At 43.5% G+C, this 24,688-nt stretch overlaps 3 non-coding genes across 3 annotated transcripts; 2 read left to right on the forward strand and 1 right to left on the reverse strand.

Moving 5' to 3' along the window:
- Positions 1-6,993: 6,993 nt before the first annotated feature.
- On the reverse strand, positions 6,994-7,106 carry LOC128764397 (U5 spliceosomal RNA). The gene has a single exon (XR_008415763.1). It is a non-coding gene; the product is annotated as a U5 spliceosomal RNA (small nuclear RNA).
- Positions 7,107-9,225: 2,119 nt separating this feature from the next.
- trnai-aau (transfer RNA isoleucine (anticodon AAU)) lies at positions 9,226-9,299 on the forward strand. The gene has a single exon. It is a non-coding gene; the product is annotated as a tRNA-Ile (tRNA).
- Positions 9,300-10,504: 1,205 nt separating this feature from the next.
- LOC128764396 (U5 spliceosomal RNA) lies at positions 10,505-10,617 on the forward strand. The gene has a single exon (XR_008415762.1). It is a non-coding gene; the product is annotated as a U5 spliceosomal RNA (small nuclear RNA).
- Positions 10,618-24,688: the final 14,071 nt, after the last annotated feature.

Raw genomic sequence — 24,688 nt, forward strand, 5'->3', positions numbered from 1 at the left:
CGATTACTTCCTTTGACAGGAGAGCGTGCCTCCTCCATCAGAAATGACCGCTGGTTCTCTGAGTTCACCCAGGTCCACGTGGTGTCGCAGAACCTCGGGGGTTGACTGTGAAACTGAAGGGCGTGTCAATGACTGAGTATCTTCTCGATCCATATGGGCAGGTGAGGACACAGGCTCTTTCAGTTCGGAAGATACTCTGTCAAGACAGGCGCCCTGAGCACAGGAGAGGACCCGCCCTCCGGGTCGGGTCCTGGTCGAAAGGGCCGTCGGTGCTCAGCCCCCACTCCTCTCGGAAATTTCTGTCCCGCTGGATCTTCAAAAACAGACTCGCATTTGTTAGGTGAGCCGTCAGAGGAAGTAAGGCCCCCAAACTTGTGATGACTTGTGTGATGAACTCGGGCTGCAGTGTACCTTGATCTGGCACTGCAATTCTCCTGAGATGGACCCCGAGGGACCGGCCCAATCATCCTCAGAAAGAGATGACTCCGTAGATGACGATGTCCTACCTGCCTCTGAGAGGTTTGGTGGGCTGCAGAGTACAGAATCACAGACCGACATCGCATCAGACATCGCGTGAGGGAGCTGAGAACAGAGCAGGTCTGGCACGCTGCGCCTACTGTGTGATACTCCGAAGAGGTGGCATTGGCGGTCCTGTGGCGACCCCTGCTGGAACGTGGCGAGTCTGAGAAATAAATAGAATTGAAACTCTCCTGACTTTTGGCTGGAACTGGGATCTGTTGAGAGAAGGGCAAGAGTTATTTGACGCCTATGCTTCTTATTGTGTCAAAGCTGAGGAAAAACATCATTTCTTAGCTCCAGAAACTTCCCCAGGGACAGTTCTGACGTCAGGGATAAAGAGGCAGAGAGACCGTTACTATACTGCTCGGACTCCTGAGACGATCTCAAGCAAAAACAAATCGCACTGACTGGAACCGTAAGAAAACGTGGCCGGTGATAAACCGTAATTTTGGTCAGAAAAGAAACAGGCCAGATACCAAAGTAATGCATCTTATTTTTTTTATTTTTTTTCAAGTTAGACTTTGGTTTAGATGCATACTTTTAGATACAAAGTGCTTCCTACGCTTTTGGAGGGAGCAGAGGTGAGCGCAGCCGACCGGTCTCTCCAAGAGGAGCAGCGATGATCAGAGTGGCTATGATCCCCACGGCTGGGCTCAAACCGCCCCTTAGACCAGTGACGGTATTTCCCCCGGGCAGCGGCTGTGTGTGGAGGAGGCGCCGCGAGCAGAAGAACACGCCGACGGACTGTTGAATCTCCAAAATCTCTGGTGGAGTAAGAGAGGTTCTGCGATGGATGAGCCTGTCCACAGAGCTCATAAGGAGCGCGATGATGTTCTCAAGCGCAATGAGCTGGTTGCCGACAACGTAGACACCATTCTACTGCGTGATGGTGGCTCTGTCAGCGGGTAGTCACTCCTCAGGGGGTAGGTCAAGCTCCAGGGGCGAGGGCATCGTGCATGATGGCTAAGTGAGAGGGAACGCTGCGCCGCAAATCCAAACCCTCCACCTTGTAGTAAGCGCCGTACCTGACCATGTGTGGTCCTAGTGCCAGTGGAGTTTCAGAACTGGGCCGGGAATAGTCTGGATTTCTTCCAGTTGTGGGCAGACAACATGCTGTCGTACCCTGTGAGTAGTCTCGCCATCCAACGGCAGCTCGTCGTCAGTGAAGTGGGATGATTCTTGAGCTGGCGGTGGAGAGAGAGCTCAACTTCGATGCGATGGGCGGCTGATGCCATGTAGCGGGGGTGACAAGTGGGAACTTGCGTGACTCCACCACATGGAATTCAGCCATCTCTGGGACCAAAGTCTCCGGATCCACCTCATAGCAGCGTCTGGCTCTCGTCAAACTCATCCCATGGCTTGGAAGCAGGGAATGTGGAACGGTTCGACTGCTTGTAGGCCAGTCACAGCGCCCTATTCGTAGAGGTTTAGTGTTGAATATACTAGAAAGAGCGTTTTTCCGATAATTGCAGGTGAAATTTTCACGTTCTGAGTCCGCCTTCTAAGCAGTGAGTGAACAGTGCAGAAAACGCATTTTCAGCCCGAGGCACTGTGGTTTTGAGACCAACATAAAAATGTTGATAACTCTCTGAAACCACTTCAGAGAGGTTGAAATAGTTCTGCAGCTACTAGAATGACGGCTTCTGCTGTGAAGTCAGGTTAAATTTTCATGTTCTCAGGCATCCTTGAGCAGTGAGTGAACAGTTCAGAATATAATATAATAATAATATAGTGATTTCAGCAAAAAAGAAAGTGGGTTTCGGACTGGCAAAAATAAAATTGTTGATTACCCTCTAAAGACAGTTCAGAAATGTAGGTTTAGTGTTGTATATACTAGAAACAGTGTTTCTCCTATGGTTGCTGGTGACATTTTCATGTTCTGAGGCTATTCTGATCAGTGAGTGAACAGTGCCGAAAATGCGTTTTCAGCCTGTTTTTTAGACCGATAAACATAATAAAGTTGATAACTCTTTGAAACCACTTCAGACAGGCTGAATTCGTGCTGCACCTACTTGATAGATCCCTTCTGCTACAGTGGCATGTGAAATGTACATGTTTTGAAGCTCATCTGATCAGTGTGTGAACAGTGCAGAAAACGCATTTGGGTTTCGGAACGAAAACAAAAAAAAAAATGTTGATAACTCAGAAAAATTTTCAGAACGGTAGATTTAATACTGAATTCATTAGAAAGAGCCTTTCTGCTATAGTTTGATATTTTCAAGTTCTGATACTTTTTTTTTAACGTATCAGAGCCTGAACCAAGTCCGTTTGCAACCTACACCAACACACAACCAGTGAAACAGCCAACTTGGCCAGACACAAAGCATCGCCTGAACAGGGACTTGAGCCTCAGATTAAAAGTCTGATGCTCTACCGACTGAGCTATCCAGGCTCCTAGGCAAGAGTCACGTGTGTAACCTGATGCAATGTGTGTGTTCCTCTGTCTTAGCCGATGTTTGTGGTGAGCACATGACAAACCTGATATCAGCTGTGTTTTGTAACTCGTGGCGACAAACTGCTCATTTTGCTCAACTTCCTTGAACCAGGTCACTTTCATCGTTAGGTCCCTCAAGGAGATTGGAAGACGTGACTTGTTGGTTTTAGGAGACGACATTACCTCCATGTTAGCAACCGTTATCTTGATACCTGCTCAATAAGGGAACTTCTGATGGCATTATGACATTGAACTAGGCAGAGTCTGGAGGAGTGTACACATTCATGATTCTCACTTTCTTGTTCCAGTCAAAACATTCCACCAATAAAACTCTTCCTGGGATTATTTCTCTGGATCTTATAATTTCCCAGGTGTTTTTAAAGAATATTCCCACCCTTGTCCCCACACAATGGACAGTCAGATAAAATATTCCTGAAATAGAAAAAGAATGTACCACAAAACTCTTTTGAGATGTGAACAGAGATCTAAACACTGCTGACAGGATCCTTGTTAGTATAGTGGACCTGCATGAGTACGTCCACCCGTACTTAAGAGCGATGGCAGCAGATGTTTTTTTTTTTTTTAATTCAATCTCTGGCACTGCTGCAGGCCACACAAATAAGGATAACTCTGTCCCAGTGTTGCTGGTTCCCAACCCAGGCCGATGACCGTGACTGTTCTAAGATGATTTTGTTTTTACAAGTTACTTTGAAAGTAATGAGTAACTTAAGTAACAAAGTTACTTTTCAACGAGGTAACTAACTAGCTGTAACTAAGTTACTGATTTAAAGTAACTTGCCCAACACTGGTTACCAGTGCTCTACTGGGGAGGCGGGGTCCTGAGACGCTGCAGCAACGATGAAGGAGACACATGTGATACAGGTGATCCGAACTTCTGACTAGTTGCCATCCATCGTCTGTTCAACATGTTTGCATCTCCCTCGTAGATGAACATTGGACTTTAGACTGCATTTAAAAGGAAGATATCTTCAGATGGTCGCGGAGGACAAGTTCAGATCAGCTTGAGCACCAATGCTTGATACTCTCCTCACAAACAGAAGAGCTCCTCAGAACTAATTTTATAAAGCTGGCCAGCACAAGATATATAGATATATACATTCATACATATATCTGCATTTGTTTCTTTCCAAGACAAACCAAACTGTTTAAATATCAGGACAATTTATTTGTGGTTTAAAAGCTTCCATGGAGAAAACATATTTCTGTCCCTTCTTTGGAGCAGCACTTTATGTCACTGGAAAACAAAAATCTTATTATTTTTTTGTTTTTGATGCTCATAAATATTGTATGATGTGTGATGTGATGGATGTCATCCGATTTCAGAAGTTTCATAAATCTGAAATAGATAGTACACTGCTATCAGACCCGAACTAAAGATCTTCTCACTGGTTACACTGACACCAGCTGTTTGAGGCAGTGGTTGATAAGTTGACGTGTTTATTTAGACGGACACAGGTTCGACAACAAAGATATCAACTGAATGTTACAGTGCTCGTTTGGCGTGTGAAACGTAGCGGGATTTATGCCTTCTCTCGAGTTAACGGAGGTTTGGAACAGGTGAGTAATGACAATAATCTGTCTTTGAACAACATCAACAAACCATAATGATGGTAGTTTTCTGGGTGAAAACCAGGAATCCTGGCCACTAGACCATATGGGACTTGTGGGAGTCTATGTCTATGTCTCTGTCTACGATCATGGGACAAGGGACTGTGTGGATATATTTATAATAATAATCATAATAATAGAAGTTGTTCACATATGTTCATGGAACGATGGTTAAGAGTTGGGGTCTCCAAATTGACACCTGATTGGTTAAACTGTGTGTGTTTGGTTGGTTGGAACAAAAACCTGCAGCCCTTTCTGGGACAGTTTGGTGACCCCTGTTTGAGAGGATTGGTTTTATGGAGATCAACATCATGTCTGTCAGAGTGAGTACATGAATGATGTTTTTACTGCAAGATAAAGCAGGTCTCGTCCCTGGGTGGGCTCAAACCACCAACCGTTCGGTTAAAAGCCGAACGCGCTAACCTATTGCTCCACGGAGACATGCTGATACAGAACAAATTGTGGATCTGTGAACAAAAGTTTTTCAGTTTTCAAGGATTGAAGAATGTGCAGAAGGATTGTGTGATTGAAGTCAGTGATAGTGATGTGTTTTCAGCAAAGAGAGAGTGTGAAAGAAAGATGGTAGCAGTACTTTAGGGAATAAATGAATAAAGAGAATGAGAGCAAAAGGTTCCACCATTTCATCTTTGAATTGACCAACACGGTCTTCCACTTCTTTGTCACAAACCCCTGAACCGATCGCATGGACATTGTGTTGTCACATGGCTCGCATCACTTAGTCGTGTTGAAAAGCTTGTGTCCCAAAACAGTTGTACATAAATACCAATGGTGACAGTGAATCGCTCTGATGCTGAAATCTTGTCTCAGTGTTTTGCATTCAAAAGTTGTTGTCAAAAGCACGGATTACACATGTTAAGTCAAAGTGCCAGCACAAGGTCAGAAGCTCCAAGCTAATAGTCAACGCTGGTTGTCCTGGGCAAGAACCAGGAAAACGACAACCTATGGGACAGGGGTCCACCCAAAGGGGTTTATGGCTTGATCATGATCATGGTGACTGATCGATTGGAGCGTCCCGATGTGGTTCCCATACCAGGGGCCAAACTACGACACCATATGGGACGTACCTGGAATAAATGAGGAAGTTAAGGAAAAGGGTGATCACATCATTAACTGTAGCTAGGATTTGGAAGTGTAAAGCTGTCACAAAACAAGAGTAAAGTTTGTGATACTGTGCTTCAATATTTCAGATCATCTGTTCAGATGATCTACCCAGACGAGACACTGGAAAATTACGCCTGATGTTCCAGAATGCAACCAGATTCATCCAAAACCAACACAAACTTTTCACTTCACCAGCTTTCTACAACAGGTGTAGAGCTGTAACTACTTCAGGCTCCATGTTTGCAGTTTGGCTAGTCACAGCTTGGTGAGTCCATCCACTCCTACATGCCTTTCCACCAAGCATTACAGGTTGGGATGCAGTCGAAAACTCAGGGAGAAGGTTAGGAATGAAGAAGGTCACAGAGAAGGTCACAGATTTTTGTGTTTTGGCAGATTTAACTGGTGAAATTAGTTCAAAGTACTCACGATATGCTTTGCAGGTGAGTCAGCGATTTTGGCACAATTACAAATCATGATGAAAAAAATTAATGAAGAACTGAAGGAAATGAATGAAGGACATTCTACAATCTTTCGGACTTCTGAGTCAGTAGGAATCCAAAATAGGCAAAAGAGCGACAGAGAGGGGCGAGCAGGGCAGACATCACAACATTTAGAAAATGAAGCTCAAGTATTCCAACCCACATTCAGAACACTCACACTGCTATATTTTGGCTGATGCATCAATTTATGGACAGAGTGGAACTGAGTAGATACATATCTTGAGCTGACATGGACTTAAAAAAATAGAGAAGCTGAGGGGCCGAACTGAGTCGGCCAAAAACCTCATCTCACCGCATGTTTGTTCATCCGCTATTTTCGATTTCTCTTTGTGACAGTGAATGTTCATTGACAGGAATCTGTGCAATGGTGTTCTTGTGTAAACTGTAGCTTCCTTCCAAACAGTTGACCTGGGTTCAATTCTCAGGCTTTGCCAATTGTTTTTGCCATCTAACCATGGATGGCAGAATATTTGTGCCTCAACTGTCAACACCACAAATGTCCCATTAAGGCTGGACGCGGACGACCAACACGTAGGTCTCAATGGGATGAAACAGCCAAACGTGCTGACCAATTACGTCACAGAGACATGAGAATGAGGATCTCTACAAAAAGAGAGACACTTTGAGAGCAGGAAAACATGTTCTGAAAACCATGGAAATGGAGTGATGGCTCAATTGAAGTTAGACAACACACTCTGCTGCTTCATCGATACACATCTTGGGAATAACAACTCTGCACTTGTGATCCAAAGTTATTGACGTGACGAGTTACATTGAACACAATAAGAAGCCCTCCAAGAGCAGAGTGTGAAAAATTAGTATAAGCTCATGTTGTTGCTCTCCACGGAAATCTTTAGTAAAAGGCGAAAGATATATATACGATCTGAAGAGAAACATGAGTGAACTACTGACACTGAACCAGAGAAGGAGGTGTATTCTTCCACATCAACCTTTAACTCATCGTGTTGTTCAGCATTTCAACAACCAAGCAGTTCAAGACAATCCTCTGAACCATCGTTTCATTAACATCTGTGAACTGGTGACCGTCTTCTGTCGTCAGTGAACTGTTTTGCACACATATGAGTGATCAGAACACAAAAGAGAATTTTCCCGTGTTCTGCAGTCATCCATGCCACATTGTGCTGGTCTCGGTTGCAAACATCATCCAAAACTGTCGTGATGTACAGGAAGAGGGGAAAATGGACACATATCGCTCTGTAGAAACATACCATAAATAAAGGTCGTGCGAGGAGTCATGTTGCAAAGCTTGTCCCACAAAACAGTTGAACGTAAATGAATGGGATGGAAATCCATATCACTTTTCAAAAAGACAGTGCGCCTTGTTAGACTCACCACCTTCAGATTACTAGACTGACGCGCTGCCTACTGCGCCAACGAGGCTTGGTTGCAGCGTGACTCACCAACCCAACCAGGGTTGGTGGTTCCAGTCCACCCAAGGATGTGATCAGCTTGCAATTAAAATATAAGATTGCACTCACTGTTCCAGAGATGATGCCGATCTCCACGACACACATATCAATCTGTGTCAGAGGGTTCAAACTGATGCACAAGTGGCTCAGTGGGTGCAGATTTGTGTTCCAACCCTGGAAGCACATCGAAGTTAACCGATGAGGTGTCAGCATTTTTTTGTCTTCTAAAAGAAGAAGTGTGAAAAGTTGGGAAATGTCAGTGAGGCACACAGTGGTTTTTGTTGACATCATATCTTCATATCTTATTGCTTAATATACACAGGGCACACTATATATTGGCTGTGGAAACTACGCATGTCGTCGGCACATTAAACATAAATCTATATCATGAAGACTGTCATCAGTTGGTTGTGAGGCGTGACCTTGGCTGTGTCTCTCAAGCGACTCAGCGCTAGATGCTGAAACTACGTGTACTCAAAATGCAATAAAGGATCTGATCGCTCTCTGGGTGAACAACAAACAAAGAGGGAAGATGTCTTTGTATTCATCCAGTTTCTCTAAAACACACATATAGGTTTTCTGATCCTTGAAATGTCTCCTTGTACAACTTGTTCATCACCTTTGTGATCATGGTTCTTCTCCTGCTGTATAGAGAACATAAATAGGGCTCCTTGGTCGAGCAGTGTGATAATGGCTTGGGCTGCGAGAGGTCCTAGGTTCCAGTCCTGGACGAGCCCATGATTATCATCTCAAGGTCACAGATGAGCCGCTCGGTTTTGGAACTTCTGTATCGGCCTTGTTTGAGATTAATCTTTCAGCTGTTACTATAATCCCCTTTGACCCCTCATTTCACTGCCACATCTGACATCTGACTCTCCTGGTGGCCCATTGCAGAGAATCACAAGAGGCAGCTCAGCAGTCTGAAGCATGAAGCAGGTGACCACAGAGCTGCTCAAAACACTGGAAACACATGGCCACGCTCTCATGCCTCTGACCACCTGTAGTTCATTGTTGAGTCCAATGAAAGATCAACTGTGTCGTCTGTAAACACCAATGTCTCTCATTGATCCATTTGTTTATGCTCCATATATTTAGCGCATGAGCTTGATTTGTGCATGTGTTGAGCGAGAGACAAAGACCAAATAACATATATTACAAACATAGCTGAGTCACCATCTATTTCAGGAATAGACTCTCAGTGATGAACACAATGTTCATGTTGTGGTACGTGATGTTTCAAAGGTCAATGTGATTCAAAGGCTTCGATCGGTGCTGAACATTGAAACTTTGCAGGTAAACTACTTTTACTATTTTGATACATTTCTTGTATGAATAATAATCTCAGCTCCAACTTCAGATGACTCATGCCTGTTTCAAAGGCGCGGTTTGGTGGCTCCTTCAAAAAGAATACACCTTTAATCTGCTTCCTTAATCTGCCTGTAATTTGGATCCGTTTCAATCAGGAAGATGGAATTGAGAAAGAAAGGCCTTGAATCCTTGCTGGAGAAACAGACACTGTTGTGACAAGTCCAACTCCAGCTTGCTATATGATAATATCACCTGAAATGTATGAATAATAAGTCCTGCAACTGGCCAGTTAGCTCAGATGGTTAGAACGTGGTGCTAATAACGCCATGGTCATGGGTTCGATCCCCATACTGGCCACTGTTACATAAAGCTTTAAGGTATTTCTGTTATTTTATCCTGTACATGTGCAACTTCCCCCATTTCATCTGTTATTCAATGCTCATGCCTCAGTGAAGCTTCTCATAGAGGAAATGCCTCTCCTCTTCTGTATTTGCCTGACACCAGCCCCTGAGATCACATGCCTCATGCTCCACTGACTAACTGTTTTATTGACAGGATATTGCACATCCCAACCTTAAAACTGATCTGAATTCAGGCTAAATATGAAAGAAAACATATAGAGCTTTCTGGATCGCTTTTTTGTGTAGTAGTTCACTTCAAGTTTGACGTTTTTACTGTGTGTATTGGATGAGTATAAATGAATGAGTTCTTTTATTTTATATTTTGCAAATAAGGAGTTTGATATTGAACATTTCTTTTTGTGTAAAATGGCTTCACAGAAAAAAATCAAAATCAATCAAATGTCAACAAACTGAGTTGAACACAGCTTTGTTTTATTGCAGAGATGAATTATAATATGCAAGGACCTTTGCTCTGTTAAACAGGTAGGTGACTCTTGAATGAGCAGTTGTGGTGCACTGATAACTGTTTGTTCACAAAGGAGAGGCTTCATCTGCGACAAAAACATGTGGTCTGTGCCAGTGGTCCTCTGGTCAGCTCCTGGAAGTGGACGGTCTCACCAACACTGAAGCAGTTGGTGATGAGTCTTCTGTTACAGAATTTCTGCAAAATATAAACCATACATGGATATGTAAACATATATATGTAGGTGATAATTTAACAAAGTATATATCAACCATACAACAGCACATCAACTCACAGGATAAATAGATTTAACACAATGCATTTAACTGTTGTATTAAATGATCACCACAAAGTTCTGTAAACTGTTTGTGGTATGTTTCCACGGAGCGATATGTGTCCATTTTCCCCTCTTCCCGAACATCAGGAAAGTTGTGGATGATGTTTGCGACCGAGACCAGCATGATGTAGGATGGACGACTCCAGAACATGAGACAATTCTCTTTTGTGTTCTGATCACTTATATGTGTGCAAAACAGGTCAATGACAACAGAAGACGATCACTAGTTCACAGATGTTATTGGAACGATGGTGCAGAGGATTGTCTTGAAGTGCTGGTTTGTTCAAAGGCTGAACAACACCATGAGTTAAAGGTTGATGTGGAAGAATACAACTCTTTCTCTGGTTCAGTGTCAGTAGTTCGCTCATGTTTCTCTTCAGATCGTATAAATCTTTCGCCTTTTACTAAAGATTTCCATGTAGAAGAACAACATGAGTATTTACTAATTTTTTGATGCCCAGCTCTTGTAGGGCTTCTTATTGTGTTCAATGAAACCTGTCTGATTAACGACTTTGGATCACAAGTACGGAGTTGCTATTCCCAAGATGTGTGTCGATGAAGCAGCAGAGTGTGTTGTTTAACTTCAATTGAGCATTCACTCCATTTCCATGGTTTTCAGAACATGTCTTCCTGCTCTCAAAGTGTCTCTCTTTTTGTAGAGATCCTCATTCTCATGTCTCTGTGACGTAATTGGTCAGCACGTTTGGCTGTTGTGGGAAAGGCTGGTGGTTAGAGACCACAGGTGTTCGGTTGGTAATTTCACAGTGCTGTCAGCCCGTACGTTTGCCAGGGGACTGGAATTTTTTGATTTCTGCATTCAAAGGGTTTCACCCAATACTTTGAAGAGACTTCATGAAAAGATCAGACCCTGCCTTGAATTGTTGGACTGTCACAGCATACAGTCTGGTTGAACTCCAGTCAGCTGAATACCAATGAAGTCACACACACTCTGTTACGTGACGGTTCCACAGAGCGATTCCTGGTGGGCACAACATCACTTCATGCGGCATTTTCCACCTCAACGCACAACACTATTGTCATGTGACAGTTCTGCAGACTCAAAAGGACCTAAGCATCCTAAACACACACCAACGTTATTGGTAGGACTTGAACCTACACAGGTACAACCCAATGGATTTCTAGTCCATCGCCTTAACCACTCAGCCACAACAACACTGTTACTCAGCCACTTCATCAGGAATTTAGTTTTGGGTGAATTAGAAATCAGTTGATCACATCATCTCTTCCTCATCTTTCAAGCAACAATGATGATGGCTGCCTTTCAAGCACTTGACCTGGGTTCGATTCCCAGCCACTGCACGTAGCCCATTCCATTCACTCGTGATTCAAAGAACTGGTTTCTTCTGACCATTCACAAATCCACTGAAGGCACGAGTGATGAAGGCCATGGAACTGAAATCCATTGGGGATTTCCCCCGTAGCTTCGAGTCCTTCCAACAACGCAAGGCAGACATTGATTTTTATCCCATTGAGACCTATGTGTTGGTCGTCCGTGTCCAGCCTTAATGGGACATTTGTGGTGTTGACAGTTGAGGCACAAATATTCTGCCATCCATGGTTAGATGGCAAAAACAATTGGCAAAGCCTGAGAATTGAACCCAGGTCAACTGCTTGGAAGGAAGCTACTGTTTACACAAGAACACCATTGCACAGATTCCTGTCAAGGAACATTCACTTTCACAAATTGACAATAGCAGATTTTCAAACATGCGGTCGACTCAGTTCGGCTCCTCAGCTTCTCTATTTCTTTAAGTCCATGTCAGCTCAAGATATGTATCTACTCAGTTCCACTCTGTACATAAATTGATGCATCAGCCAAAATATAGCAGTGTGAGTGTTCTGAATGTGGGTTGGAATACTTGAGCTTCATTTTCTAAATGTTGTGATGTCTGCCCTCCTCGCCCCTCTCTGTCGCTCTTTTGCCTATTTTGGGTTCCTACTGACTCAGAAGTCTGAAACGTTGTAGAATTTCCTTCCTTCATTTCCTTCACTTCTTCATTAATTTTTTTCTTCGTGATTTGTAATTTTGCCAAAATCGCTGACTCACCCGCAAAGCACACAGTACTTTGAACTAATTTCACCAGTTAAGTCTGGCAAAACACAAAAATCTGTGACCTTCTCTGTGACCTTCTTCATTCCTAACCTTCTGCCTGAGATCGACACAGTTTTCAACTGCATCCCAACCTGTAATGCTTGGTGGAAAGGCATGTAGTAGTGGATGGACTCACCAAGCTGTGACTAGCCAAACTGCAAACATGGAGCCTGAAGTAGTTACAGCTCTACACCTGTTTCAGAAAGCTGGTGAAGTGAAAAGTTTGTGTTGGTTTTGGATGAATCAGGTTGCATTCTGGAACATCAGGCGTAATTTTCCAGTGTCTCGTCTGGGCAGATCATCTGAACAGATGATCTGAAATATTGAAGCACTGGATCACAAACTTTACTCCAGTTTTATGACAGCTTTACACTTCCAAATCCTAGCTACAGTTAATGATGTGATCAACCTTTGCCTAAACTTCCTCATTTATTCCAGGTACGTCCCATATGGTGTCGTTGTTTGGCCCCTGGTATGGGAACCACATCGGGACGCTCCGATCGATCAGTCACCATGATCATGATCAAGCCATAAACCCCTTTGGGTGGACCCCTGTCCCATAGGTTGTCGTATTCCTCGTTCTTGCCCAGGACAACCAGCATTGACTATTAGCTTAGTGCTTCTGACCTTGTGCTGCCACTTTGACTTAACATGTGTAATAAGATTGACAGAGATTTGAATGCAAAACACTGAGACAAGATTTCAGCATCAGAGCGATTCACTGTCACCATTGGTATTTATGTACAACTGTTTTGGGACACAAGCTTTGCAACACGACTAAGTGATGTGAGCCATGTGACAACACAATGTCCATGTGATCGGTTCAATGAGGTTTGTGACAAAGAAGTGGAAGACAGTGTTGGTCGATGCAAAGATGAAATGGTGGAACCTTTTGCTCTCCATCTCTTTATTCATTTATTCTCTAAAGCACTGCTACCATCTTTCTTTCACACTCTCTCTTTGCTGAAAAACACATTGCTATCACTGACTTAAATCACACAATCCTTCTGCACAATCTTCAAACCATGAAAACTGAAAAACGTTTGTTCACAGATCCATATATTCTTGTGTATCAGCACGTCTCGATGGCGCAATGGGTTAGCACGTTCGGCTGTTAAACGAAAGGTTGGTGGTTCGAGCCCACCCAGGGACGAGACCTTTTTATCTTGCAATAAAAACTTCATTCATGTATTCACTCTGACAGACATGATGTTGATTGAAAAAAAAGACAATCCTCTTCAACAGGGGTCACCAAACTGTTCCAGAAAGGGCTGCAGGTTTTAGTTCCAACCAACCAAGCACACACAGTTTAAGCAATCAGGTGTCAATTTGGAGACCCCAACTCTTAACCATCGTTCCATGAACACATGTGAACCTGGGATCGTCTTCTGTTATTATGATTATGATTATAAATATAATATCCAGACAGACAGTCCCTTGTCCCATGATCATAGACATGGTTCATCATACCTGAAGCTGTGTGTGCATGGTACTACTTGTGCTATTTGAGTGTTTTTACAGATATATTTGACAGTTGAAATCTGATCTGAACTGCTGAATGTGTTCCATTTTGCCGAAATCGCTGACTCATACAAGTTCTAAATGGTCTAGTGGTCAGGATTCCTGGTTTTCACCCAAGCGTCCCTGGTTCGACTCCCGTTATGGGAAAACTACCATCATTGTGGTCTGCTGATGTTGTTCAAATGCATTGCAACTATTTCATCATCCACTTTCTAGAAGACAGATTGTTGTTGTTGTTACTCACCTGTTTCAAACCTCTCTTTACTCGAGAGAATGCAGGTTGCTTCTCTCAGTTTGAAAACGAAGCAGCGTTCTCCAGACAAGAAGGACCACCTTACCATGCAGCTTGTCAACTGGACCTTCTCCTGGTCCTCCAGAACCTCGCCAACAACATGACGTTCCTGTACAAGGCAGTGTTTGAACAGATGGGCTAAGTCGAGGAACGACTGTGTACCCAGGCGTGTGTTATTTGAATCTATTTTATGGTGTCATCACTGTAAATTAACTTTTGGAATTTCTTTTGTTGTACAACTGAATTATTTGACATTCAGAGTTGTTTGAAACTGGCAGACTGTAGAATGTAACAAGTTAATTGAAATTTTGCACATCTTCTGGCCTGCTTAGGTCAGGTTTTTTTGGAGTTCGGATCAAAGGATTCCTGATACGTCGGGTTGGATCGACATCCTACCATCCTACCACAGAGACAGCAGTGTGTCAAGACTGCACCACGTGAGGAATTCCCAGTGTGCACTGGGTGGCGAGCCACAGGAACCAGAGGAAAAGAAGATTCATCCACAAGATTGGAGTCGACGACCACATTCCCACTTGGCAAGTGGTGGGATAGGACCAAGCACATTTGTTCATATATGGGCCCCAATGTTACAAACTTTGGGGAGGGAAACAAGGGTTTTTTTTTCTTTTTTTTGGCGCCTTTTGTTTTGGTAATTTTCCATATATTTTTCCTTATACAATTATGTTCTATTGCTATGTTGAATTCACCAAAGCTCTGTGAAAGTTTGTTTTCTTTCCGATTTGTTCACTAAAAGATTGACAAACATTGTTGTTGTTTTTTATTGAGGTGTACCACTGGCTATAACAAGCTGAGGTTTTCTTATCTGGTCCATTATCATTATTATGCAAGAGTTTAACTGTTTCCCACTTCAAAAAGGGTAAGAAGGGTTACAACCCCATCTGAACCCAGTTAAGATTGAAATTGGAATTTGCCCCTGCAGCCAAAAAAATAATTCAAACTAAAAATCTACCTGAGGAAAGAAAATTCTGTTGATCAACACCCGCGATAGGACTGTAAGCCACGGAGGAGGCTTTCATGTTTCATGAGGAGGAGCCCAGTCACATAGGGACTGTAATGTAAAGGGAATAATATATGACAGAACCTAAGCCTAGAATTCTGTCACTCATCAGGCCTGCTCATGTGTTTTGAGCGGCTCCCCTGCTGCAGCAGGGAAAAATGTCTCACATGGTTAGCAGAGGTGTTCACTGCCAAGACACACGGAACAGTGGAGAGTGTGTGTTTAAGGTGGAGCTCTCGTGGAGGTGTGTCGCTCTTTCCAAAATCCCTCAGGGCGGAATGTGACACAACTGTACTTGCTAACTGAAGAGAAACACAAACTCGACGGTGAAGAAAGGGATCCGCCGTGCTCAGCGACACATTCCAGGAAGAAACATTAGGGAGTTCCACTACCTGGAGCCGTTTTAAAGGAGATAACTACTGTGTTTAACAGACACACGTTCAGGTGTTTTGACGGGGTGGCTGCCTTATACTTTACTTTACTATATTTGCCATATTTGACGAGAAACCTGGGCTTATAACCACAGTTAGGATCAGTCCTCAATCCTCATCTGCCCTGCTTTACTCTCAAATAAAGCTTTGATGGCACCAACTTGACAACTCTTCAGTCCTAAACTGAAGTCACAGAGAGCAGAGAAGTATGGTAAGGTAAGGTAACTTTATTGTCAAATATGCTACAGTACGAGACATATAGCATGGATGAAATATCTGTTCTCACAGACCTGGACACGACATACAATCACAGACGAACATAAAGATCACAGACACCACATAAAGATCACAGACAGCAGGATACATGCAACAAAATCGTCACATCAGTCCATCAACCACCGGGAGGAGCACCTAGCTCATGGCAGCATGGCAACATCCTCTGCCCCTGTGGATGGAGCCAAAAGTGCCTGGTGCAGACCCGGGGGCAGAGTAGGAAGGGAGTTCAGCATCATGACAGCCTGGTGGATGAAGCTGTCTCTCAGTCTGCTAGTTCGTGCCCGGTGACTCTGGAACCTTCCCCCTGATGGTAGCAGCGTGAAGAGGCGGTGCGACGGGTGGGTGGGGTCTCCTGCGATCCTCAGGGCTCTCCGAGTGAGGCGAGCCTTGTAGATGTCCAGGAGGGATGGAAGAGGGGCCCCGATGATCTTCTCAGCAGTCTTCACCACGCGCGGCAGGGTCTTGCGGCAGGCGATGGTACAAGAGACGAACCACACTGTGATGCAGCTGGTCAGAACGCTCTCAATCGTGCCTCTGTAGAAGGTGCACATGATGGGGGACGGAACTCCGGCTCTCTTCAGCTTCCGCAGGAAGTACAGGCGCTGCTGGGCTTTCTTGGCCAGTGCCGTGGTGTTGGTGTTCCAGGTCAGATCCTGGGAAATGTGAACACCCAGGAACTTGGTGCTGGTGACCTGCTCCACTGCAGCACCAGCGATGAGAAGCGGGGGATGCAGGACGGGTCGTCTCCTGAAGTCCACCACCATCTCCTTGGTCTTCTCCACGTTCAGGCGAAGGTTGTTGTCATCGCACCACTGGACCAGGCGGCACACCTCGCTCCGGTAGTTGGATTCGTCGTCGTTCCTGATGAGGCCCACCACGGTTGTGTCATCAGCAAACTTAATGAAGAGGATTGAGTCAGACACAGGTGCACAATCATGCGTTAGCAGAGTGAATAAGAGAGGACCCGGAGGTATTCCTGCCAACTCGAAGAAAGATGAAACTAGAGATGAAACTAAAGATGAACTAGAAAGATGTCTTTATATTGATCAAGGGTAAAAAAAAAAAAGACGAAATAATATGGAGTTTAAAACTAACACAAATAAAGTGTGAGGAAAGAAGCTGTACAGTATGTTTCCAAATAAACATGTTTGACAGTAAACTCACTTCCAAACAATCACATTCCTAGCAGCAATGAATGAGTGAAAGACAAATACCAGCTGAAGTCTGCTTCCATTTCTTAAGGTGCACATCAAAGAATAACATCCCTGAAAATGAGTGAACTGACCTGAGACACTTCTACGAACCACACAGCAGAACTAGCTCTTCCTACCTGGCCTTCAGCTCCTTGTGCTCCTCCCTCAGCTTGCTGAGATCCAGCTGCAGGCGGGCCCGCTCACTGCGGGCATTGGCCAGCTCAGTCTCGTAGGCGGACTTGATCCCGCTCAGGTCGCGGCTGACCAGAGACTCGGACTCTGTGATGCGCAGTCGTAGCCCGGGGTTCTCTGCCTCCCGGGAGCGCACCTTATCAATATCGATGGCCAGCCGGTCGTTGAGGTTGCCAAGGTTCTCCTTCTCCTGCTGTCTGGTGATGCAAGTAGGGGAAGTGGCACCGCGTTTTTTTTGGCCCGGCGTTTCCATTTTTTTCCACTTTTAGAGAGGGTGACTCACTGTCTGCGGGAAAAGAATGAAAAGGGGTCAGGGTTGGCACTGGACAGTATTGAAATCTTCACAACCGTATTGCTAACTAAACACCCGTACAAGCTAACGTGAGACACAATTTGTTTTTAGTCTCTGTCCTCCGGATGTTTTAACAGCTCAGCATGTTGTCCAGCAGGTCTCAGGTGGCTTTCTCCAAAAACTACAGCCTACATATACATGTACATTGTCTGGCCCATTATCACTCTGGAAAATACGAAATATTCTGCTGTGTCATCTCAGGTCGATGCTATGCTAACTACTCACTAGCTAATGTTCACCAACAGTATTGACTCAGTGATACTGCATCAATATCGTACAGTTCTGTTGTAGTAGATCAAGTACGTGTTTAAGTCGCTTAGCAACTGTCAACAATCACACGCTGAGCTATACTTGAATAACTGCACCTGAATATAAAGTCTATGATCAGCCACTCCTCTCGTAACAGCCAGGTTGTTGCTTGAATAGCTTCAGCTCACTGGCATCACGCTTGCCCGCGATCTACAAATACCCATCTCGCCAGCCTACATCAAAAAAAGTCTGCGCATCTATTTCTGCCGTTACGGTAGCGACTTCGTAAGCTCCAGTAAATTGTAGTTGTGTGTTAAGGAGATGATAAATATTATTAAATATTATATAAATTATATTTTATAAATAAATATTATTAAGAATACATATTACAAAAACCACAAGAGCTTATGAAATCTTCCACTGGATTCCTGTTCAGGGAGCTCTGCTCTACTATCCCTGTGAGTTTGGAGTGTTTTTGCTGTAGAATTGTAAAATAAATTGACTTTATGTACTGTAATAACATGTGTATTATAAAATTATTTATATATATATATATATATATATATATATATATATATATATATATATATATATATATATATATATATATATATATATATAGATATATAGATATATATAGATATATAGATATAGATATATATATAAAAACTGAAAGAGGTTAGTGAAAACTTCCACTGGATTCCTGTTCAGGGAGCTCTCCTATCCCTGTGAGTTTGGAGTGTTTTTACAGTAGAATTATGAAATAAATTGACTTTGTGTACTGTAATAACATGTGTATTATAAAAAATATATATATTAGAAAAAAAACTAAAAGAGGATAGTGAAATCTTTCACTGGAATCCTGTTCAGGGAGCTCTGCTCTACTATCCCTGTGAGTCTGAAGAGTTTTTACTGTAGAATTGTAAAATAAATTGACTTTATGTATTGTAATAACATGTATATTATTTTAAAAATATGGAAAAAAACAACAACAAAGGTTAGTGAAATCTTTCATTGGATTCCTGTTCAAGGTGCTCTTGGCTACCATCCCTGTGAGTTTGGAGTGTTTTTCCTGTAGTATTATAAAATAAATTGACTTTATGTACTGACTGTAAGACTGTTGAATTTGTGATCAGCCTTTGTTGTTTATTTTATTTTATTTTATTTTATTGACAGCTCTTTAATCCAAAGCACTTTCCTAGTTGGTGGGATCCCCACACTGACCATGGCAATAAATTTGATTCTGATTCTGAAAACAACCTTAATAAAGTTATTTTTCATTGGAAGTTGATCTATATTACTTTCTATTTTTCTTGTCTTTATTGTTAACAAGGATACAATGTTATGCAGAACTGTACTTATAATAATTTTATAGACAAATGACACCATTTACAGTGGCGGCGGAGAGTTGGGGGATCGCAAAACATTTTCTTCATTTACTTTAGTTATTTACTTTTCCCTACACATATCAGCTAAAAACCTAAATATTTCCTATTTAAGTTATTATATCTCTGGCAATATTGTGTTTACTTCTTTATACTTCATCACATTTTCGTACAACATGATAAAATAGCATTCATTGTGGCAGATTTTATGATTGTTCCTGCTCCTTTGCCTATATGACACAATCAGTTTAAGTTTTTTGCATCTATAGTTCTGACCGTATCCAGAATGAGGCTTTGTCATACATTTCAGTACGTCTCATTTTATATGTCTATAGAGAGATGAAGGAGACCACTATATGTCAAATCTGTATGGTCCCCCGGGAGTAATAAAACCCTCCCCTTCCGGAAGTAATAAACCCCACCCCTTTTTATATCAACAGGAAATTAAAATAATTACCCTCCCCATTTTTATATCAACAGGAAATTAAAATAATAACCCTCCCCCCTTGTTTTTGACAGGAAGGAAAATAATTAACGCTACCAGGGGGTGGAGGGTCGGACAGCTGTATAAACATCACCCCTGTGTGTGTGTGTGTGCGTGTGTGTGTATATATATGTACCCTTCAGACTGTTGCCGGGAACAAGGCCCCGTCGAGCACAACCAACAAGCAATGGCTGTCCCTACATCGATGCGCGGATCACCGGTGATCAGCGAGACGGCTGTGACTGTTATTGAGGACCCATGGATGGGTGCAGGGGCTCCCCGTAAATCCGTAATGTACCTACGGCGTACGCAGGCACCACCCGGGGAATCTTTGCAGGACGAGTGGTCTCTAGAGCCTTACGGACGTCGTGGAAGATGGGGGTACGTGTTTAAGTGCGAAACAGCTGAATTGTGCATTTACCAGCTGGAGGATGGCGAAACCTTGAGTGCCTGTACGGAGACGGCTGTGTTATCGTCTAACGACTGGGGCGTGCTGAGAGAGGTGAAGCCGGAAAATCTTCCCAGGGTTGAAGAAGAAGAACAGCGTCAGAAGGCTGGAGCCGTGTCCAACAAACCTGATAGAACGGAGAGGAAGCCGGCCATCATGGCTATTTGGCTGGCTAAAATGTCAGGATCAGGACGTTGGTCCTTCAGGGCCATCCATAAAGTATCAACAGGAGTCACGGGTGAAGAAGAAGAAGATTTCGTCCTGGAATATTTTAATTCTGATTGTGGTGTATTTCGTACTCTGTTAACCATACCGATGGATGCTTGGAGTGAGAAAATCCAGGAGATTTCTCCAAAAATCGACGGTCTCTTCTACCATAGCCGCTTATGGGATGATGCCATTGTGTTGAAAAAAGCACTGACCTTTTAGACCCACCCCACTTTGGACCACCTACTTGTTAACGGTTGCTATAAAGAGGGCTTTTTCCAGAGCAACACCCTGCAGACGTGCCAGTCGGGACAAGAGAGAGACAACGATGAGGCCAGAAGGTGTTCCCAGACATATTGGCACTATCTTCCTCGGAGCTGCTACAGGCGGTATCGGGTACGGAATGAACAACTCATCGTCGCTCCCTCTACTACCTGTGGCAGAACACGGGGTGGGTGACGGTCATAAGTACGACGGTTCTAACAACGACACGCCAGACAGAGAATGTCCTTCATCGGCCATCAAAGACGACGCAAATGACTCTGATGCAGCTGAAATGGAAGATGTGGATGGTGACGAGGAACCTGTAGGGAGAGCAACAACCTCCTACACCGAGAACAAAACTGTCTGCGTGCATCCACCTGCTTCATCCTCAGCTTCTCAAGACCAAGAACCAGCAGCTAATGATGAAACGGATGGATGGATAAGCGGTTTCTTCCGGAAAGCTGTAAAGACAGTTGTATTTCATCTACTAGGTAAAACCATGCGCCGGTATTGGAGGGAGATCTGCTACGGTTGCCAAGTAGACCATCCCAGCCAACTACAACACAGCTGTCTTGAAGAGATGGAGGATGATTTCTACAGCCTTAAATTCCATCCGTTGATGAAGAGACTCTGTAACAAGAACTTTCTGCCTGCTGTACAACACTACTTGACCATGAATGACGTACAACCGGAGAAAATGAGAACCAAGGCTACGGCTGAGGCAGTCTTGCTTGAAATGAGGTCTCCGAAATCAACTGTCTGGAATGAATACATCAAACACGAGCCTGAGGATCTTTTAACGTCTGGAATCAGCAAGTAGAATCTGGAATAGAACGCCGGTCCTGGGTGATGCCACAAACACGAGATTCCCTCGTATGTGATTTACTTTTTTTCTTTACTCTCTTTGTATAACATTACACTCGAATCCTGACATAAGCTGTTTAATAAAAAACATTAAGATGCATATTCTGATCTCAGCTCATTCATTTCTCGTTTAGCATGTCGGTGAAACACATCATTAAAAGAGTTTATTACAATCCTCTTCACCCTGGGAGCTATGGAGGTGTGGATCGCCTTCGCCGAGGGGTGCAGGTTGAGACTGGAAAACCAGTCAGTTCTAAATCTATTAAAGATTTTTTTATCAAAACAAGATGCTTACGCCCTGCATAAACCAGCCAGAGTAAACTTTCCGAGAAACAGAGTATTTGTTCACAGGCCTCTTCAACAATTCCAGGCCGACCTATGCGACATGCAGGCACTGGCTAGATATAACGACGATCAAAATTACTTGTTGACCGTTATAGATGTATTTTCAAAGAAGGCCTATGTACGCGTTTTAAAAAGAAAGACTGCGATTGAGACAACGAAGGCGTTTGAATCAGTGCTGGAGGAGAGCGGGACGCCTGCAAAGCTACAGACGGACGACGGGAAAGAATTTTTTAACAAGAGTTTCCGGGCTTTGATGGAAAGGAAGGGTGTTAATCATTTTTCAACAGCGAGTGACGTTAAGGCCTCTGTGGTTGAGAGATTTAACCGCACTCTTAAAAATCGGATGTGGAGATATTTTACAGCTAAAAACACTCTGCGTTACATCGAGGTTTTACAGGATCTAGTAAAGAGTTATAATCACAGCTATCACAGTAGTATAAAAATGACACCGATGGAAGTAACTAAAGAAAATACTCTGCAAGTGTTTGACAATCTTTACATTAGACCGTCGAAAGGTCTCCAGAAGCCGAAATTTAAGGAGGGCGATCATGTTCGGATATCAAAACTGCGAGGTGTATTTGACAAAAAGTATGAGCAGAGTTTTACAGACGAGATATTTACGATAACTGAATGTATTCACCGCAACCCGCCTGTGTATAAATTGAAAGATTTCGACGATGAGCCCATCCAGGGGTCATTTTATGATCAAGAATTACAAAAAGTACAACTCGTAAAGGATAAAGTATTTCACGTTGAAAAGATTCTCATGGAACGCTGCGTTAAAGGAGAGAGACAGGTCTTTGTCCAGTGGAAGAACTGGCCTGAAAAATTCAACAGCTGGGTAAAAGCTTCAGATATAAAAAATATATAAGACGATCCTCCTTTACACAGGGAATCATATCATCATGTGCAGCTCAAACAACGCAGGCTTCTATGTGACTTTACCATCAAACGCCAGTGCAAAAGTTTTTAAAGACAACTCGATTGGTACTTTCCGCGTTGATTTAGCACAACATATCGATTTAAACAGAAAATGGGAGGTTGCTTTGACGGAGATTACATACCCTCACACGTGGCATAATATTCCGGAGGATGCGGCGTCATTTTACTGGAAACCGAACCCTAGAGGACATGATTCCAGCGCAAACACGGCTCCCTCGAGAGGATCAGATACAGATGCTAACACGCCGCGACGGCATAAAGATGAATTTCATAGAGCCATGGCGAGACTTAGGGCTCCGGATCCTGACGCTGGCTCCTCAACTCAGAGGAAAAAAGACGAACCGCGAGGGGTTGATCGACATTTCAAAACCGCGGGGACAGATATTTCCAAACTGAAGTTCAAGGGTGGATATTACAACTCTATTAATCAGATTACCACTGAGTTGGCGCAAACCTTTAAAAAAACCAATAACGATATACGCTTCCTGTTTGACAGTGCACGGCAAAAAATTGATCTTCAAGGAGACGGGCAGAACCTAGTGCTTTTTAACTCGCCTTTGGCTTACATGTTAGGTGTAGAGCCTGGTAATTGGATTAATTTTTGCGAGTTCAGAGCGCCCCATCCAGTTGATTTAAAAGCGGGGTTTTACCATCTCTACTGTTACAGCGACGTTGTAAGATCGCAGCTTGTAGGGCATGCATATGCACCGCTTTTAAGAACGGTGGAAATCAAGGGTAGTTACTCAGATATAATCACACAGCATTTTAACCCTGCTCACTATTTACCGGTTGCCAAGAACCATATTGAAAATATTCAGATCCAAATTAAATCAGATCTTAACAAACCAGTCAATTTTACCTTTGGAAAGGTGGTGGTGACTCTACACTTTAGACCTGTTACTTGAGAGGATATTATATAGCCCTTGCATCATCGTCTGGAAATTCATTCATCACCACAACACCAGAGAGATAACCAGCCTTTGCAGACCGAGGCATAAACAAGCACAATGCTTCACGCGGGCTTAAGAGACGACCCGCACAGATTTGTACAATATTATGAAAAACAGGTGGGTGGAGATCTACCTGGTTTCTACGGTGCCCCGGTAATGTACGGACGAGGCATCGGTTCCCTCTTCTCAAAAATGTTTCGGTTTGTATCACCTCTGTTGAAAAGAGGTATTGCCATAGCGAAACCCCATCTCAAATCAGCGGTGGGTAACATAGCCGCGGATATGTTCACCCGTACCGTGAGAGGAATGAGCGATCAACAGAGACAGGAAGGGTCTGGCGGTATAGCCGTCTTATCACGAAGGACAAAGAGACGCCCTCCAGGTCGCCGTGTAACACAGAGCTCTAATAAACGCGCAAACAATAAAAGAAAGAAGTCAGTTGACAGAAGCAAACGGGCCAAGAGGAAGTCCAGAGGGAGCTCTGATATATTTTAAAAAACCTTATATACAGTAACATGGCACTCCTACACCAGAAATCTACTGAATGCACATTGGCAGAACGGGATTTATTCACGCCGCCGATGACGCAGCTTTCCATCGAGGACAAAATTTACACTGAAATTGCTCCAGTAGCCGCGATCAGCGAAGGAGGACCGATTGAGTTTTTTATACCGGGAGATGGCGAAAAGTATCTAGACCTAAACGACACCCTTCTACACGTGCGTGCAAGAATTACTAACGCCGATGGCACCCCGCTGGCTAACGACGCCGCTGTCGGTCTCATCAATTATCCTCTAAAGACAATCTTTGATCAGTGCGATGTGGTTCTGGGGGATCGGATGATTTCGCAGTCCAGTTCCACTCACCCGTACAGAGCTATGATCGAAACACTTCTCAACTTTTCAGGCGACACTCTTAAAACACAGTTTAGCGCCGGTCTTTTTTACCGAGACACACCTGGGTCAGTTGACTCGATCGTCACTGTAAACGGTCCTAACGCAGGCCTTAACAAAAGGGCC

The sequence above is a fragment of the Synchiropus splendidus genome, chromosome 8 (assembly GCF_027744825.2).
Source record: "Synchiropus splendidus isolate RoL2022-P1 chromosome 8, RoL_Sspl_1.0, whole genome shotgun sequence".
NCBI classification, from domain to species: domain Eukaryota; kingdom Metazoa; phylum Chordata; class Actinopteri; order Syngnathiformes; family Callionymidae; genus Synchiropus; species Synchiropus splendidus.